Genomic DNA, 19,874 nt, shown 5'->3' with positions numbered 1-19,874 from the left:
GCTGAATTTATCTCTGCTGCAGTTTCCTGTCTCTGTGAAAAGGATGCAATTTAAGACAATCCTGCCTCTATCCAGACTGTTGCATGCAAACCAACTTATAAGAAACCTAAAACAACTAAAATGTCTTATTGTGCTAATAACAGTCCTTGCTGGGTTCCAACAAAACTAGTGCAATGTTTGTCCAACATCAATGTGCTAACTTTGTAATAGTAGTGCAATTGATTCTCTGAGATGATGATGAAAACTAATACTAAAGCTATGCAAATTGTGGAACATAAAGGACTCATTTCAGATGGCCATGCATAACTGAGCCCTTGGTATTTGGGCAAAGACTTGATTTGCATACTCGAATATATTTTGCACCTTATTTGATCACTAACTAATCAGTGCATACAGATGGCAATCAGATTTCTGATCTGAATACACAAATAGTACCTTGTGAATTCAATTAAGGGCTGTGAAGCTGCAGATGGGGAGCCCTACTCAGTTGGAGTGAAAAGTTATTAATATATCTCCTATGATTATGAAAGTGGAGGAAACAGGGTTTTTTCATTAGTACTTTGAAAGGATTTGCTAATTTATTCATGTGAAAGATAGTTGAGAAAGTAAAAATTTGCTGTGGACTGACTCCAACTCTGCTTCCCAATTTTTATTTTTAAGTTTTATCTGCAAGAGTGCTGTAAATCTTATCACTTACTGAGGAGCAAGTGAATGGAATGAATACTTTCAGAGTACTTTCAAAGAATTCCCATTTCTGTCTTTCACCTTCCTTAGGGAAAGGAAGAATTTCTGTGGATGCTTTGTGGAGGTACCCACATGGGTTTGCATATTTCAGAGTAGATCACTGAGATTATAATCCTAATTGCTACCTAATTGCTGTAAGTTTTATTAGCAGTTAAAGAATCCATATGGATGAGTCTAAAATCTGAAGATTCCACTTTCTCTTTTCCTGTCTTTCTCCTAATTTTTAATTCTGTGTTAATATTCAGACTGGTAAATTGCAACTGAAAACTGCCCCTGCCCATGGCAAAGGAATTGGTGTTAGATGGTTAGATTTAAAGTCTTTCCAGCTTAAGACATTTAGTGATCTATTAGAACATCAAGCAACTTTTATATGATCTTAAGATTTCTGTACTTTCTTGTAAAATGTTGTATTTTTGTTTTGTATTTCAACAGCTTTTGAGAGATACGTTAACCTTGCTTTACTTATCAGTCATGCCAGTAGCATTTTTTAAAAAGTTGGTAAATGATGAGCTTAAATACGTTGTGACTTGTAGAGCTACTTTTTTTTTTTTTTTTTTTTTTTTTTTTTTTTTTTTTTTTCCTCCCCAGTCTTCTTGTTCAGTGGTCCATAGACATTTTAGCCTTGGAAGTTTTTTTTCTTTTTGTGAATGTTGTCAGCTATTAAACTCAGGCAATTGATTGACCTATCAGCAGACTTCTCCCTGAAAACAATTAAACTGCAGAATTCCGTTCTTTCAAGAAACTTGACTTCTAACTGGCTTGACCTTTGATTGACTTCCCAGCCTGCTTTGCACTGAACTGGAATTTCTGTGATGGCTACATCATTAAGAATGCAATTTCCTTTCCCTCTGAAATAATAGCTATATTGGCAAAAGCCATTCCATTAGCATGCTCACATGTGCAAAGAGCTGCTGTTCAAGGGGAAACACTGGTGTTGCTTCTTGCAAGAGAATGCAGTGGTAAAATAACATGGTCTCTGCATTAAGTGAATCTACTGGCCTGTCTCTTATGACTAGAAAGGTTTTAATCCAGCGTTGTAATCCTGGCCAGAATTTTAATACTTGTGTATTTTACTGAAAGTTGCAATTGATATGCAAGCTGTATTTTTGTTATCTTTTATGTTGCAAACCAAGCTGCTGCTGATTTTTAACTGGAACTATTGTGTAGCTGTTTCATTACTAGTTTAGTCAGGAGCAGCTTACAACAAGATTATTTTTAATGTAAAAATTGTAAGATAAATGGGTTTTATGTTTTGTTATTTAATTTACATTCCTATTAGATGGAGTAATAAACTAGACTGAGGCAGCTTCTTAAAATAATGAGATTTTCTTTTATCAAAGTAGACATTTGTTTAAATGAACCATTAATCTTACAGTTAAAGCACTGATTAAGAATATTCTTTGATTTGCATTCCTTTGTCTAAATTTGATTTAGGACAGAGGCTATTATAAAAAAGGTTGATAAACCTATTTATTATAAAAATAATATCTATGGGATCTTGAATATCCTTTGCTATTAATTGCCTGTGCTCTGTTTTACTTATTGGACCTAACCTTTCAAGCTCTGAGATAAATTGGTTTAATATTTTCCTTTTCAATAACTCAAGAACTATGGGACTAGTCAAATTCATTTGAAACACTCCCTCTGAATCTTCAGAGGTGTCAATGAGTGCTCAGAACTCTGGGGCTCTCCACAGGCCTTTCCTGCCTCTGTTAGCTTTGCTGTGGTGCCCACATTCTGCACAGCCTAGGGAAGGGCAGCCACACTCTGCAGTGCCTGTGCAGGGCACTGAATGTGCTCACAGCTGTGGCCTCTGGGTTGGATTTTGGGTGGGAGGAGGCAGCTGCTGCGCCTGAACTTGCTGCTGCCTGGCAGCACAGCCCAGCAGTGCAAGGACCTGCTTTTCCACAATTGGGGAGGAGAAGGCTTGATGTTCAGAGGTGTGAAACCTAAAAAGCTGCAGAATCACTGTAAAAAATGAAATCTAGAAATAGAAATAGTTACGGAAAACTGTTGGATGATACTAAAAATAGACTGAGATATTAGCACAGATTTTTATGCTCTACACTTTGAAATCCTTCTTATCATTCAAGTTTAAGCACGTAGGGAGGTAAAAAAATGCAATGAGTCACAATTGCAGCAAAACAAGCTTGATGTGAGTGTCCTGTGATGGGCTGTGACTGGTCATTCTTTCTGCTCTGTCCACCTCTCATCTTTCTTTAATTTCAGATAGGGTACTGTTTGCATTTTCAGGATCAAGGCTTCTGTTTCTATGCAGAAATGTATGACTGTCCATGTTTGCCCTTTTTCTTTCTCACTTGTCTGCTTGCATTGTATTTTGCTCTTTGCTTGAAGAAATAAAAAGTGTAATAATACTCTATTCCCTTAATTCAGAGCACAGGAACCCACCAGATGTTTGCAATTTATCTCCCTTCTCCTCTCTCCATTTGCACAGACACGTTTCAGAACTGAAGCTTCTGCTTTCATAAGTTTTAGAAAAAAAATTGACTCCTCTTACCCAAAATTAAAGGCTCTAAATATAAAAAATGGTTCCCTTATGAAATTTCACAAAGATGCTGCAGGGAAAGTAAGAAGATTTTCATGTGACTGTAAAAATATCTAATTTCTCCATTGCTGAGCAGCCCACAAGTATGAAATATTTATTTTATCTCTTAAGCAGTTATAATAAGGAAAAAATAAATCTTTGTGGTAGCATTTCAGACACTAATAGTATTTCAACAGCTTTTGAATCATATCAAAGAGAACCATATTTCATAAACAGAATTCTTGTGTAAGAGTCGTAAGTGCAACATTTTGAAATCTAAATGTAAACTAGCACTTCATACATGTAAATTATGATTTTTTTTTTTTTTTTGTTATTACTCTCTTCCTTTTGTGACTCTGAAACTTTGCCTCAAGATCAGGTTAAAAAAGGATTGTACATTGCCAGTCATAGGTTCCTGGAATTCAGTGTTTACAGGCAAGTTACTAACATTACTTTGTAAAAGATTCTGATAAAAAGAAGGTACCACTCTAATGCTCCAGACCAAAGGAGGCTGCCATAGGATGTGTGATGATGAGCTATGTCAGCACACAGTGACAATTCCTCAGAATTTGTACTTGTGGCAATGCACTGCATCCCCTGCTTATGTGACAGCTCCTTCCCTCATAGCAGAGTGTTTGCTCTCCAGCCAGAAATTTGTCCTATTAACTTAATCTTAGTTTTCAGTTTACAGCCTCTCATCTTCAGAGATGACAGTAGATTCTCTTGATGGAGTGCACAGTTTGTGTTCCAGAGGCCCAGCTTCCATCTAATCCCTCTCTAGCCTAAAGCCACCCAAACTTGTTTTACTCTGGCTCAAAGCTTCATGCCAATGCAACATGAAGTCTTCAGAAATGATTGGTTTGTTATTGCTGTGCTGAAACAATTTATCTGCTTTAAAAGGAAAAAAAAAAAAAAAAAAAGAAATCAACTACAAATGGTCTCCACCATTTTTAAATTGCAGGAAAAATGGTTCAAAAATATTAGGACTTGTACTTTTTTATATGTACTACTTTTCTGTGGTCTCTTCTATGCACTCACTGGGAATTATTTCTGCCTAAAGCTGTTTTGTAATATAGAAACAAATCTTTCTGTAACAGTATCTTTATACTTTCCTGTAAAATAGTTATAAGCAATATTTTTGTACTTTCCTACATAAGCTAGATATGGTTATGATACATTGTGGATTTCTTCTAAGAGTGAGCTTTAGCAAAATATAGTTGTGTTTCAGATTTCAGGCAAGATAGAAAAGTTGGGAGCAGTGATGAAAGCTTTTAAAATGTCTCAGTGGGCATCTCAAATCTGGAAATGTGTTTGTAGGAAAAGGAAATAAAATCAGGAAAAAAAGGCAGCTGCTACTGGTAAATCTTCATTGGGACAGGAGAAAAGAAATCTGGGGCAGCACAGGGACACAAGCAGAGATCTGAGGCTTAATTGCATTTGGTGCCACTAAGCATTACTCTTTCAGCACCTGTGAATAACATTCTGCTTTTGTGGGGAAGGGGTTGGGGCTGTTGCTTTAGAACTAAATTCTTGCAACAGCTCTCTGCAGAATAATATGTAAGGAAGGGATCAACAGTGTCATGAAAGACTGGCCAGCTGGATCATTAGTTTTGAATCCATAAAGAGGAGTCCCTAGGCCAAACCTGAAGAATGTAGGGTGACAAATGCCTTCCTGAGGATATAGGTATAAGAACAAGAAATGCCCAATGAGCTGCCTGCAAAGCTTCTAATGTCTAGGTTTGAACTGTATGGGAAAGAGAAGGTCTCCTGCAGGACCTGTGGAGAAAGCATTATTCTAATGATTAAACACTGCCGTGGTGGTCTCAGTTGGAGTCTCAGATGCTTCTAGAGTCCTATCAATACTATATTTTTTGATTGCCTGGCTTCTTTTTCTAAGTAAATGTAAAAAATTTTTTTTGACTGCGAAAAACTCAGAAATTTATACTAGAATGGGGGAGAAATTCCCATTTCTTGGGAGGTAAAATTAAAGAGAAAAAAACATTTAACTTATGGTGTAATTTTGTACCTTACTAAATTGTTTCTAGCAGGTATATCCTCCTTCTTACAATAAATTTAATAGAACAGAAATGGTTCATTATTATGCTGGGCAATGTCTTACACAGACTAATGTGACCATACTGATTATTCTAAAAATCCACTGTTCCTGATTTCGATTAGTATACTTGCTGGCGGATGTGATTGCAGGGAACATTTGCATTTGTTTGGAGTTTTGGAATTCAAACATCCTAACTGCAATCTGCAAACTGGAGAGGCTTGACATATCACTTAAATGTTACGTCTGTTTTAATTGCTGGGTCTCCCCAGTTTACTATGAAGTTGTGGGATTATGGGACTATTTAGGATCTCTGTATTATCACTGTTCCTTTAAACTCTCTTTCCTGGCTGTTCATGCAGAAATGCTTGTGCCTTTCAGGGTGAATTTTTTTTTTTTTCTTTCTTAACTATGCTTTGTGGAACACAGCCTCTGAGATATTTGGATAGTTGTGAAAAGCATCTTTGTTTCAATGGTAAAATGTTGTTTTATTCTGACTTGTCTGTGCATTAGTGTATTTTCATTCTTTTCCTGTTGTGTTGAGAAGAAAAAAAATATGTTTTATGGCAAAACATGCAATTAAGAGGTAAGCAATTAATTTTCATTTTTTATTCTTTCAAGTGAAAAATGTCCTCAAGATATTTTGTCATTGGGATTTTTGCATAGATCAGGACAACACGGACACCCATGAATAATGCTTGATCTAATTGTGCATTTATTCATCGTGTGAACCACACAAGGTCTGTCTTCTTTTCTTGTGGAAAATGAGATTTTTATCCTTAGGCCACTGTTTTCTCCTTTTTAATGATTATCTAATATACTAGTATATAAGTACTTTATTAATCATCATTCTTTACTCTCTAGGAAAATGTTCTGTGTGTGCAGTGGGCACAAAATTCCTCAGTAAATGAACTAGATGTGCTATTGCAATTTCTCCCATAAATCCAGACCTCCTGACATTTTATCTGCTGGAACAAACCTCAAATGAAATCTCCATTATCAAATCTGCATAGAAAAAACCCCAACCTTTGCCTGCCAATTGTTATTATAAACAAGCATGCTGAGAAGCCAGAAGGCTACAGTAGGGAAGTTCTGGTTTTCTATTCAGCGGCTGGTCTTCTGCAGTGGGAGTCCTGGATAATCATTCTAGTGTATAATTTTCTCTTTTTGATGGAAGTTCAGAATTCTGCTTTATTATCCAGTAAAGTATATTAAGTGTAAAATAATTCTGTATTGAAATAGAACAGTTCAAAGGTATTTGATAGGACAGCCTCAGCAGTGTAGCTAAGAAATAAAATGGGGATTGAATTGAAGGGGGAGGAATTGTGCCCTTCAGTTCACATTATAGCACAACCAGTGTCAGGCCTCTAATGCATCAATCTCCTTGTTTTCATGGTTTACAGTTTACAGGGTCTCAAGAAAATTGGTTAGCTATTATCCCTTATTTGAACAGGAAAAGTTTCAGTGTCCTGAAAACTGGCATGTTGCTCTCTGTTGGCCCTAAGACAAACTGCTGGAGCATGTGACTCTGGTTAAGTCTGTGTGTCAATGCTGGTTTATGGAACTGGTATGGAAGTGGAGGTTTGAAAATTGGAGGGTGGTGGGAATTTTTTTGTTGTCTTGCTTTTTTATCTCACTGCAGATAAGCCTGTTTGACTTGTTAAACAGGTGAAATAAGCATTCAGAAAGCACTAGTCGTTCTATTATTCTTAGTAAATATGTTAATGCATCATAAATATGCCAGATTGTATTCTTGTTATTTAAGTAGCCATAGGAAAAATTAGATATTGTCTTAAGGGTGAAAATTAGAGGAGGTACAACAACTCAGTTTCTTAGTATGAGTGCTTCAGAGTTGCACAGCAGTTATATTCCTCATCTGCTAGGAACAGGTTCACACATGCTCACTTGTTTTATGAACATAAGTGTTTGATTTCTCAGGCAGTCTCTTGGGAGATTAGACTTGACCACAGCAGTAGCCTCAAAAAGTTTTCTTGATCTCCTTGCATCTGGTAAATGTTAATATGGATCAGAATAAAGACTTGTTTACATAGTACATGTGTATTTGTGTCTTACCTTAAAAATGAAAGCAGAGGTTACAGCAGCCCAACTATCCCCAGATTTTTCAAGCACGTGCTAGCCTCTCTGTAATGCATTTTCTTTACTCATTCATCTTTTCTTACCTGTCAGGGAAATCTAGTGGAGATGGTTCTACCCATTTCAGGGGCAAAGTTCATATAAAGTGTCAGCACAAAGCTTAGAACATGTTTGTAAAACCATTGCAAAATACCTCCTTTGCATTTGACTGTAAGTCTCCTGGCATGTCTCTCAAGTCTGTTATTAGTGATGTGTTGTCTTCTTTGCAGCATGTCGGCACACAGGCATGTCTCCCATGTTGACTTTACCTGCTACTCCAGTCAGTCCTAGCAGTGCTTTTGTGCTCTCAGTCCTCAGTGATTTCCCAGTGCTCTGACTCCACTGTCAAAGGGCACAGCAGATGGTGACTTCTGCATGTGACCTGTGTCTGTAGCCCTTTTAATAGTAGGGCTATATAGATTGAATGAATCTCCCCATGAGACACCACCTGCATTACTTGTGTCCAGGTCTGGGGTCTTCAACACAGAAGCACCACCTGGACCTGTCAGAGGTGTCCAGAGGAGGGCCACGGAGGTAGTCAGAGGAATGTAGTACCTCTCCTTGAAGACAGGGTGAGAGACCTGGGGTTGTTCGGCTGCAAGAAGAATTAGCTTTGGGGAGACCTTACAGGTGTCTCACAGTGCTTTGAGGGGGCTTATAAAAAGGAGAGAGAAAGGGTCTTTGTATGCAGGCAGATAGTGACAGGACAAGGGGCAATGGTTTTAAAAGAACAGGGGCAGGTTTAGCCAGATGTTAGGAAGACATTTTTTACCATGAGGGTAGTAAGATACTGCAACACGTTGCCCAGAGAAGTTAGGGATGCCCCATACCTGGAAGTGTTCAAGGCCTTGAATAACCTGGTCTAGTGAGTTGTATCCCTGCCCACAGCAGGGGTTTGGACTAGATGATCATTAAAGTGTCTTCCAACCAAAACCTTTGTGATTCTATGATTCTATACTGATTATTTGGGACTGTAATACCGATTACTTGTGAAAAAGTTCAGTGCTGTTTGGACATACAAGACATACTATCTTGTTTGCAGTCCCAAAGTTCAAGTTCAGACAGGTAAGCATATTTCAATATTTTATTTGTGAGAACTCGCAAGCTTTGTACAGTAAACATGAGATTGTTCATATGTAGAAAATTATTCTCAACACTTTCAATTAGACTTCAGACATTTAGTTAAAGTAAATGCCTCAATACTTCAATGGGTTGAACATCATACAGTCTTTCCTACTCTTTCACTGGGATACTGAACTATTGTTTGCCGTAGCCAGTAATAATAAGAATTGATATCTATAAAGCAGTATTCCTTCCAAGTGTCTCATACTGCGTATTCACGGTCCTTGCTACAAATAGAGATTAAAGGCTAGTTCCCTCTCTCCTCTCAAAATCTCTTGAACCGTGCCTTATATTACTTGTAATTTTGAATAATTAGTAATAAGTCTGATAGGTTTTGTACCTAAAAGAATGATTTAAGGGAAGCAGTGAATGGTAATGAGCTGATAGCTCCACTAGACGTAAAGTGAAAACATATGGATCTAGTTCCAGTCACACAAGCTTTTGTGAAATAAAAGTATTGGTTATCTTGGCATTTCAGCTGGCACGTGGAAACATACCATTCATTACCATAATTTTGCACAGGCTTGCAGAAGCAAATCCTCAAATCTGTTTGGGAATGCCCTATATAAGTTACTGAGAATACAGTTGATTATCCTGTCTATATATTCTGTTCTGCTCAGAGTTTGCATATGGACCACAGAGCGAATTCCATGTGGTTGTCCAGGTCATATGTATCTTGCTCTCTAAAATGTTGTTCAATATTTTTCTAAAAAATTCTAAAAAGGAATTTTTTGCATTATTTTCTTTATGTGATAGGATAACATTTTGACTCAAAATGTACTTATTTTTGGACTCTTGTTCTAAAATTAAAAAAGAAGTTGAGTAATATGCAAAGCTTTAAACTATTACAGTTGTTATGATTTGTATGGCATTGTACTTCACAGGCAGTGGTGCAACACAAGAATATATAAATGATTTTCAAAGCGTCACGTAAGAACTTTGTATTAAAGGTAAAATAGTTTTCCAAGTCAGTAGTTAAAGGTCATTTTCATTTGGTCATCCTTTATCTTTCCTATTATGTTTCCAGAGAATGTAGTCCATTGTATTCTCAATCCTTGCAGAAAATAAAATCAGGGGTCTTAGATATTGTTTTTCAATATATATACCTATTTCATTCTTTAAGCTCCACTTACCCTTTCTGTGCATCAGAGTGATTTTTCAAGACAATAAATTATTGAAACTGCTAAAGATGTGGTTTTGATTTTTTCTTTTTTAACTGGAAAATGCACAGAACTTGTGTGGAAATAGAACAGTCCATAAAAATTTGTCTGGAAATGGTATTCCTACTCAGGAATCATATGTTGACCTGTTCAAGATTAATTTCTCACATTAATTTCTCACATAAGAAGTATCTGAAAGTCAAAATAAGGGAGCCAGTCTAGGTAACTGTAAGTGAGACTGAAATGGGCAGATAGACTGACAAAGAGCCATTTCTGTCTGGCTGCTCTCTTATTGTTTGCTGCATGAAAATCTCAAAATGTCTTAGGTCCATTGTGGAATACTGTTGGAAGTGCTTACATTTTAAAAAGGCATGGTGGGTCATGAAAGCCTGTTCTTTTGAACTCTATGAAGTGTGACCACCTCTCAAGATTTTTGGTTTGTTTGTTTGTTTTGTCAGTACAGAACTTGGTTGACTTGCAACCAACAGTGGTTCTGTAAATATTTGTGTTATAGTGGTTTGATTTAGCAGAACGAAAGCTGATCAATAGGAACCTGACTCCTTACTTTATCCACCTTCTACAGGGTGGATTCCACCTCTCTGTGGAGTCTGGACCTTTTGTCAAGATAAGAACTTTAAAATGCAAACAGTCCATTTTAATAACGTGCAAAGAAACCTCAGTTAATTTGGTTAAGGGTCTATTTTTGTAATTATTGAGATTTGCCTTCATCGTGATATTGTTTTGGCAAATGTATGTTTTTTGTTTTTATTTTTGCATAGTAGTCTTACATTTATTGTTTTCTGGGTCCTTTTTTTGTTGTGGGATATGACCCTTTAACATAATTCAAGTAAATGAATATACACATACCTTGTGTATGGTATATAAATGCAGAACTTTTAAAAGCTCTAGCAGTTGCTACTGCTATTTTAATCAAATTAAAATTGATAAATAAGTTGACAGAGAAGTGTCATACTGACGATGAGATCTGTAGGAGTCTTTGTGTGTTTCTGTTAGTGGAGATACTGGTTATATTGTTATTTAAGAAAAAGTAATTTTCTCATCATCCTAGAGGAAGGTTTCTGTGGATATCCTGCATTAGCTCTCTAAAGTATGACACTGAACTCATGTGTCAGGTATTTTGCAAAAAGACCCATGAGACCTTCCATGCTACCCCCAATAGCCTTTATTTAAGAAAAAAGTTTAACTAATCTCTTAGAGAACCCTTCAGTGATGTATAGATAATGATTTGGTGGGGGACGGAGTACAGGGAGGAGGGCCAAGCTGACTTGTGATTTTTTTCAGTCTGTTGGATGGTCTTGTACTTCCCATCAGGAATTTGGTGTATTGTAGTGGTATACGTTTAGATGACAAAACTTTTTATAGCAGCTATCAACCTTTATTTTCTAGTTAAAAAGGGGGAAATTAGTTTCATTAAACAGTAGATTGTAGAATGTGGAATACAAAATTTAAGCATCTTTTTAATATTTCATAATGACTTATTAAAAATGAATGGATATGGAAAGGCATGAGTTCAAAAATTTCACCCTTTGGCAGTGTCTTTTCTAGTTTCTCTTGTTCTTGTTCATGGTAGAATCTAAAAAATGCAAAATGTTCTGAGTTGTGTTTTGTGTCTATTATTCCTTGTTGCATTGATAACTGATAAATATTCATACAGATAATTTATTCATATTCACCTGTAGGTCATTTTGTGTACTTTCACATGTAGTGGAAAATGCATGAGTGATCCATTAAATATTGATTTAACAGAATTGTGGGGTAATTCAGTTTAGAAGGGATCTCAGGAGGTTTCTAGTCCAACCCACTGTTCAAAGCAGGGTCAGTCCTCAGATCAGCCTGGGCTGCTCAGGGCTTGATCCAGCTGGATCCTGAAAACCTCAGGGGCTGGAAACTGCACAACCTCTTTGGGCAGCCCATTAAAGGGAAAAAACATCAGGCTGATCAGGCATGATTTACTCTTAGTAAATCCATGCTGGCTCTTCTCAATCACCAAGCTTGGCACATACTAAGCAATATGAGGGCTAAATAACTTCTCAAGTGCATGAAATGTGACAGATTTGTTGAGCCATTATCCTAGTGAGTAATTCAGAGGAACCTTGGTATATGTTGGAAACACAAATGGAAACATTTTGATGGTCTGGTGGGTACTACTGACCTTGTATCCTTTATCTCATAGTTTCCCCATGTCTTTGCATTTAATTTCTGTTTCTGCTATTTAGTCTAGGCGCAAGGGAAAGCAGAAAAAGATTTTATAGATTTGTTTTTTTAACTTCAGATTGTGAATACTGATTTTTTTTTGAGTTCTGAAATTTCTGTCAGTGTCTTGTCATTCTGAAATGTCTCTGAGCCACTGAAAGTCTTTTACTTGGTACTGCAGTAAAAATAATGGATATTTTAAGAAATTCATGGTTATGCAACTGATAAGCCTATCTATAAGTGTGAATCTGCTTTGCTGTTAAGCAAGAAGCAGTTGACTATAAATGTAGCAATACTTCAGTGAGTATCTCAGTTTAATCAGCTTTCAGTAAGTTTTTATTAGAGGAAATATTAGTTGCTTAATAGTACAAAACCTTCACTATCCTATTTTTACTGTCACATTCCTTCCTATTCCTTATGGTTTTATGACATAGACCAATGTGTCATGACGTGACTGGACCCAAATTTCAATGGAATGACATACTCTGTTTTCTAGTCAGATTGTTAAGGCCTCATGTCTCACCTGGGACAGAAACTACAGAGTTGAATACAGATGTACTTTACAGCCTGACTGTCAAAGATATATGTCCAGTAGGTACACCTAATTTTTTTTTTTATATGTGTGAGGAAAGAATTAATGAAACCACATTTTAACACCGATTTGGCAATGGATTCTGTTAGCTATAGACAGGAATGAGAAAGAAGATAAAGGCATTGCTTCATCTGTATTACATGTTGAGGCACTCTCAAATAGAGAAATTATTAGGCACAAGATGTTTAATAAGTGAATTTCTTTTCCATTTGATTTTAAAATTCCATGAATGTTTAATTAATTTAAATAAAATCTGAAAAAGGTGGGGCATAGAAGTTTTAAATATAGTAGATTTATTGTAACTTCCAAATCAATTCTACATAAGCAGAGTTTTCTTTAAGTGTTTCTTTTTCAGTTTGGCTGAAAATAGCATTTGTTGGATGCATTAAAGAGCAAATACATCAATACATCAATATTTCTATTCTAGAAATATTTCGCCTAACTGTGATAAAAAAGTGACTCTTGGAGTCAACCTTCATTCATTAACATGGAGGTAATGAGCTACGTTTTATTACACCAATAAAAATGCTTCTGGTTTAAGAAAGAATTTCTTTTTCATGGAACTAGAGTATAGAAATTGTATGTTGTAAATGCTTAATGAGAAATGTTTATATGTTTATTTTTTATTTTGATTGAGAATGATTTTTCCCATCCCATGTTGGACAGAGGAGTTTTCTCATTGTGCAGTCAAATGAAATAACTGAAGAACACAGGAGTTACAGGCTGGTGGCAGTGCTATTACTGTGCCTAATATATCTTACAAGACACTGAAATGCTGCCTGTGGGGGATATTCCTAAGGACGCATTTTCACAACTGTAACTCCACTTCACTTTTTTATATATCTTGCCAATTTTAGCTTTAACATATTTAGTAGGTTTTTAATTTCACTTGTCCATCTCAAAAGTGCAATGAATTGTATAGCTAATGCAGAAAAAAACCCCATAAAGATACTTATGAACACGGAATAAACCAGATAAATTACAAAGGCAACAGGGGTTTTCAGTTACCAAGCTGTTTGGGCATGTAGTCAGAGTTTCATCACACAAGGCTTATTTTTATTAATTGTTTTTATTTGGTTCTCTCCTCAAGATTTACAGAATGAGAATGAGTAGCTTATATGGTGCTTTTGAAATTGAAATGAAATCATTTGAAATACCTTTAGTGTAAAAAAATGGGGTAGAAGTTGTAAAATTGAGAGCCTCTATTTTTTGTGTACAAATGAATGTATTTGAACAAGGAAAAAGATGATTATGGTTTGCATAATCCTCTGTCACATGGATGTTACAATGCAAAATAGTATTTGAAGTTCTTTAACTTCTTTAGGACTAAAATTATGACTTTGGAGAGTTATGTCGAATGATCCATCATAAATAATAAACATTTGAGCAGCTTTAAGGGTTGATTTTTAACTCGTGGAGAAAAAAGGCTGTTAAAAAAAGCTGTATAAAGGTAATTCAAGTAATATAAAATTGTTCTCAGATCCAGATAATTATTTTATTCTGGTCTTTTTAATAATTGAGTTGTGTATTACATCACTCTTTCCATTTCAAAGGTACCTGAAATGAACCAGAAAGAATAGTCCTTGTTAACTGTCATCTTAGTAACTATTTCTCCCCAGTATGGGGAAATTAGATTATGGAACAGAAATCTGTAGCACTGAAGACTACAAATGTGAATTTTATTTTGCCTCATGAAAAAAGCAACTATGTTCTCTTAAAATAAAATAAAACCCCCCAAATGCTTAACTGATGTTACACTGGCACTTTGTTAGGTCTATTCCCCCTGCTATGCTGCCATTGTCTTTTCTCAAATACTGTTTTTCTCATTATGAATATTTTTCCAGGGAAACAGGGGGAAGGAAATTGAAAAAATAGCAAGGCTAGTCTCTGAATTGGTTTTGCCATTGTTCTTCAGAAGATTTGTTGAGATGGACCCAGAGCACCTGTTACCTTGCCAATCATAAAGTAAGTGTATTCGAGTTATTTTATTGGTAAATGAAGAGGTAAGTGGCTGTTCCATCAGTCCAGATCTCTAGTGTATTGTCCAGGTATGCAGGATTACTACTCCTGTGAAGATAACCTTCTCTTCTCGTTACAGGAACAACTGCACAGAGACCATAGCAAAGCTTTTTTTTTTTTTCTTTCTTTTTTTTTTTTTCTTCACAGGAAGAAAACTGGCAAACTTGAGCAGAGGAAGTAATGGGAATAGGGAGGAGTGTAAAAAGGAAGGCTCCTGTCAAGATGAATGGGTGAATTGGTCACCTTTAAAACAGATGACTTTGAAACACATGAGACATGCTGCCTACTTATATATCTTTCAGTAAAGAAATTTAATCCAGATACAGTTTAAATGACCCAAATCCAAGCCCTTTATTCAAAATCAGACCGTTCTTTACTAAAAACCAAAGTTAAACTCCTGTCAGTAAGGACTTATAAGAAAAATTGCAGAAATGTAAGCAGGCATGATTGTAATGAGAATTTTGTTCTGATTAGTAAGAAAGTCCAGCTGGATCATGAATGCATGATGCTTATTTGTTTGCTTGGTTTTGCTGAGGAATTTAAACTATAGTAAATTGAACCTGTCATTCACTTTGAATAATCAGTTTTTAAATACATTTTTGTACTTTCTTCATTGAGTCAGTGAGTGCTGTTCTCTTAATGAAAATTTTGTTGTGTGTTTCCCTGCAACTCCCCTTTTCCATGTTATTTACTGTGAGAATGTGACCTTATTCTGGGTCATGATTCAGTTTAATCTTCAGGTATGATTTTTATCATGGAAGAAAGGACAATATGTAATAGATCACAACATGAACAAGGTTATTTTCATGAAGATGATTTGCTGTAATTTTTCAGTAGCACGTTGGTAAAGAACCCTTATGGTTGCCATTAACCCTGAGTACAGGGTTATTTTATCCTTCCTGAATTGCTTAAAGAAATTTTAATGTAAATAAAGCCTTCTGCCAGGAGAAACTAGAAATATCTGCTCATAAAAAATGTTTAAAGGGCTGATAAACTCTCAAACTGAGACAGAATAAACATGAATGATGTGTATAGTTATTATGTTACTGTAATTTATGGAGAAGGGATTGATGGACAAAACATTTCTCATCTGTTTTTTCAATGGATTCTAAATTTGGCCTTGCAGAATTCTACATAAATACCTAAAACAAAAGCCGGTGTGCTCAGGCAGGGAGGTGCAGGAGAACTATTGGTCTTATCAGATAGCCATACATTTCAAGAAATTTACAAGTTCAGAATCTAGGCCTGTCTCTGCAGATGTACTATAAATATTCTTCTCTACCAGAAGCAGCATTTCCTTAAGCATTTAAAGATGTCAGAAGTATTTTTAATAATTAACAGAAGGTCTATTATAAAATGAGAAATGTGAACTACCCAGGTTTTTTTCATGTATTGGCAGCCCAGATGTTACAGGAAATAAGAGAGTTCTTACTGGGTTCATTGGTCTGCTCTGATCCATCAAAATCTCTGTAGAGGAAATTTATGTTGATTATGAGTCTAATTACAATTCCTTTTTTGAAATCTAATTACTTGTAAAAGGTACAAGAATGAACAAGTAGGAGGTTGCTACCCTCTGTACATGTTGGGTAAAATTCCAGCTGGCAAGGCCCTGCTTTCCTCATCTCATTTATCCTCTGTGCTTTTAGCCTTGATGTGAATATAATAGTAGCTTCTTTTATTTTCTGCCTGATTTGGGTTCCACATTCTCTGGGAATTATTCTTGGTTTACAGAGATGTAAGGGAAAGAAAAATAGAATGTAAGCCTCTTTTAAAAGAATCAGGGTCTTTTCGATATTTTTATATATAAACATAATTGGCTGCTGATTCAGATTCATTAAGGGGTTCTTTTTTCTTCTGTGCTTAGGAAATGGCCAAATAAGAATCTCTAGGAATGAAAAAATCTGCAGGATTGAGAACAATGTGGTTACAAAGGGGAGAGTGGTTCCAAGGTCATTCCTCCCTCAGATGTGTAACTGTGAATGGACTTAGTATTTTCATGAGGAAGGGTCTTTTATCAAAACTGAGATAGCACTGCAGAGTCAAGGAAACAACAGAAAAATCCTTGAATTCTGCCAGAATTGAGATTAGTACCATAGATTATTTGTCGGATTATCCCTTTTTCTGACACAGAGATGGAGCTCCTGAGAGGCATTGTAAAGACTTTTATTCCATTTTCAGTCTCATGTGTAGGGTGGGACAGTACAGATGCTACAATTCACACCATCAAAATCAGAAGTCAACTATTTCCTAATTACAATACATTATAAGCATTTTTTGGTCTATCAGGTTTTCCCACACGATGCAGCTAATGTCTTTAAACCAATCATCTAAAAATACCTCTTGGGGCTACTACTACAATACATCTTTCATAGTTCTGTTTCTCCAAAATGTCTAGTTTATTTTTAAGGTCATCATTTGAAACTTGTTTCTAGTTCCATTTCTCTCTCAACAATGTCTGTCCTATTCCATGGCCTTTCTCTGTCAGCATACTTTATCTCAGAGTTTTCATACAGATGCGTACTATGCAAGCTTTCTGTCAGGCTTTGAGAATTCTCTACAAATCCATTTCCCACAGTTGTAGAACCACTTTATGATGGTATGACCATTCTCTTTCAGAAGTATCTATGACTGTACAGCTTATTGGAAAATGAGCAACAAAATTTTGGACAAAGGTAGTGCCATAAGTGTTGTTTGTACATCTCATGCCTTACCTGTCCCACAGCCAGTCCCCTTAGTGGAACCTTAACCTGGGGCAAACAAGCATTGCCCAGAGGAAGGAGCTGCCAGGGGAGACTTCCTTTGGCAATCCCTTTTTGCAGACTTTTTCTGGCCCTATTCATACTGTAGCTCTAGGTTCTCTTTGGCAACCCCTTCCTGCCACCTCAAACTAGATGGTCAGATAAGTCTTTATCTTGGACCCACAGCCATGACTCACAGAGAAAGGTTTCAGGGGAATTTTCTATTGTCAGCCTTCTTCTTTTGCAAGCCTTTTAGCCCTACATATACCGCAGATCTAGGATGTGTTGTTTTCTCAACCGTAATTCTATGCCACCATCTGAGCCTTAACCCAAGACCTATAAAAAGAATTTTCTGCAGCCCACCTCTTGCTTTGGCACCCCGTTTTCAGTCCTACTTGGCAGCTTTAGGCTTGCTTTGTTTACAAACTCTAAGAGAAATTGCAGATCTTAACAACAGTTTATGAGAGTGTGTTTGGCAACTTTGATTCTTTTAGGAAAATGTATCAGTCCTTCATTGTTTTGCTGAATGTGATGTAAATTCATATGCTGCATGCTGAATAGGCAGCTGTTAGTGCTACTCTTCACAAATACTTGTTCTTACATAGTTTAGTTTGTACTAAAAATCATTCTGAGGGGAGATGGTTACTTTTATGGTATGGAATGAATGGAAAGATCTGTCTAAACTCCTTTAGATGAACATATGTGGTATCTAAAAGTCTGTTTAAAGACTGTGTAAAGAAGATTGTCTTCTATCATCTAACTCCTATATACTCTCAATCCCCTAAAGTAATTGAAATACCTAATTTTGTAGATGTTGCATTCATGATTGATACAGAACCAGAGTGCATAACAAGGATGTAATCACTTCTATCTTTTACTTCAAGGAAGAAGTGGTCTCTGATGATTTGAGTGAATATCACTGTCACACTTATTTTAAAAGCAAGTCCAACTAAATTTTAAACTTGAAATTTAATATTATATGATACCTTTCACAAGAGCACCTGTCAGAAAAAAATATGTTTTTTTCTCTGTGTAGGGGGAAAAGAATCACCTTTGCTCATTAGGCACATGCAGAATGTAATTTCATATGGTACGTCTGTCTTACTGGCAGATTATGTAACATGGCTGGAGTGACAAAACTCACAACATAATTAAAGTGGCAAGAGTTTAACAATCCCCCAATTTTATTGCTTAAAACATAACCTGATGATGTTTCAGAAATTCATGAGGTTTTCAAGTTTCACTTATGTTCTGGTTTGTTTGTTTTTTTTTTTTTTAATTAAAACAACACCTTTTCTGATAACACCTATCAAAAATGCCATCAAAATAAAGATATGTATTTTAAAAATATGAAGAACCTAATAAGACTTTGAATTTCTTTTATTTATACTGTTAAAATGAAATCTTCAATTCATGACCCTTTTCCTTAGTAAATATTGAAAAATCAACGTAAGCATTTCATTCCCCTGTTCTTACACACCAATACCAGCAGTCAGATAATCTTGTCATTGTTCACCAGGGTCTTCCCTTGGTTGTCTTACAGAGGCTTCATGATGGCATGTTTTAGAAGAGACATCTGAATATGAGGCAGCCAGCTAAAGTTCCACTGGAGGGGTATGAACATCTTAAGTCTATTGGAAAATCTTTTTTTTTGTCAGTAAAACAAGTCAAATTTTTAAAGATAAGGAAACATGTATGTTCTAGACCCAAACTATTAGCTATAAACAGAACGATGCTGAGAAATCTTTTGGCTAAATTCTCTCCATGCAGTTTGCAAGAGTTCGTGATGGAGGCTAGTTAGAACATTAAAGGGAAAAGGAAAAGGAGATGGTGGTTTTTCTACCCAGAAAGGAATTGAGTTGCTCAGCAGAAGTTGCTCCAGAAAACTGACTAAGCCTTCTCTAACATTAGGAAGGAGAAAACCAAGGATCTGTTGCCTTTTCTTCCATACTCTGAGCTTATTAAGTAGCTCTTTTACACCTTCATCCTATGCAGGACATCAAATATGATGTGTTCACAAGGATTATATTGTGCAAAACTAGCATGCATACTTTTTTATGTCCACTTCAAGTAAAATACTACTGATTGTAGATTTTTTGAAAAGAAAATATCAGAATCATTGCATACAGCAGCCCAATTTAAATGATAGCACTGCAATTTTTCACTTTTATTAGCTTTCTGTGGAAACTTGTTATGCTAAAGGCTGTTGACAACATGATCTTATTTCTCTTTTTATAAAGAGAACTTTCCAAAAGTTTTATTCAATAGAAAACAATACTTATTCTACTTGCACTAGAGGCTTAGAGAGGATTTTATTTCATTTTTCTTTTCCCAAAGTAAACATTTCCTTCAGAGTGGTGCAGTCCATTCTGAGAACAGCAGCAGAAACTGAGATGGTATTTACAGCAGAACCAATAAGGAGCTCGTCTGTAGTTTTGTATCCAATCACTTTTTTTGGAAAGCTAGGAGAAAATAATTTTCAGCTCAAATTTATGCATAGTGCCTATACAGAAAAGGCAGTAGGCTCTAATTATCTTTTTAAAGTTCCATTAAA

At 35.9% G+C, this 19,874-nt stretch overlaps 1 long non-coding RNA gene across 1 annotated transcript in view; it reads left to right on the top strand.

The window, feature by feature from the left end:
- LOC136290644 (uncharacterized) overlaps positions 1-15,542 on the top strand; it is a 32,415-nt gene extending 16,873 nt beyond the window's left edge. Inside the window, exons 2-3 of the long non-coding RNA XR_010721275.1 lie at positions 14,408-14,528; positions 14,730-15,542. This is a non-coding gene — a long non-coding RNA (uncharacterized lncRNA). The remainder of the gene's footprint in view (positions 1-14,407; positions 14,529-14,729) is intronic.
- Positions 15,543-19,874: the final 4,332 nt, after the last annotated feature.

The sequence above is a fragment of the Chamaea fasciata genome, unplaced genomic scaffold (genome assembly GCF_029207755.1).
Source record: "Chamaea fasciata isolate MVZ Bird 193981 ecotype frontalis unplaced genomic scaffold, bChaFas1.0.hap1 SCAF_6, whole genome shotgun sequence".
In the NCBI taxonomy this organism is placed as follows: domain Eukaryota; kingdom Metazoa; phylum Chordata; class Aves; order Passeriformes; family Sylviidae; genus Chamaea; species Chamaea fasciata.
The sequence above is the reverse complement of the archived record's forward strand: the minus strand, read 5'-3'. Positions and strand labels throughout refer to the sequence as shown.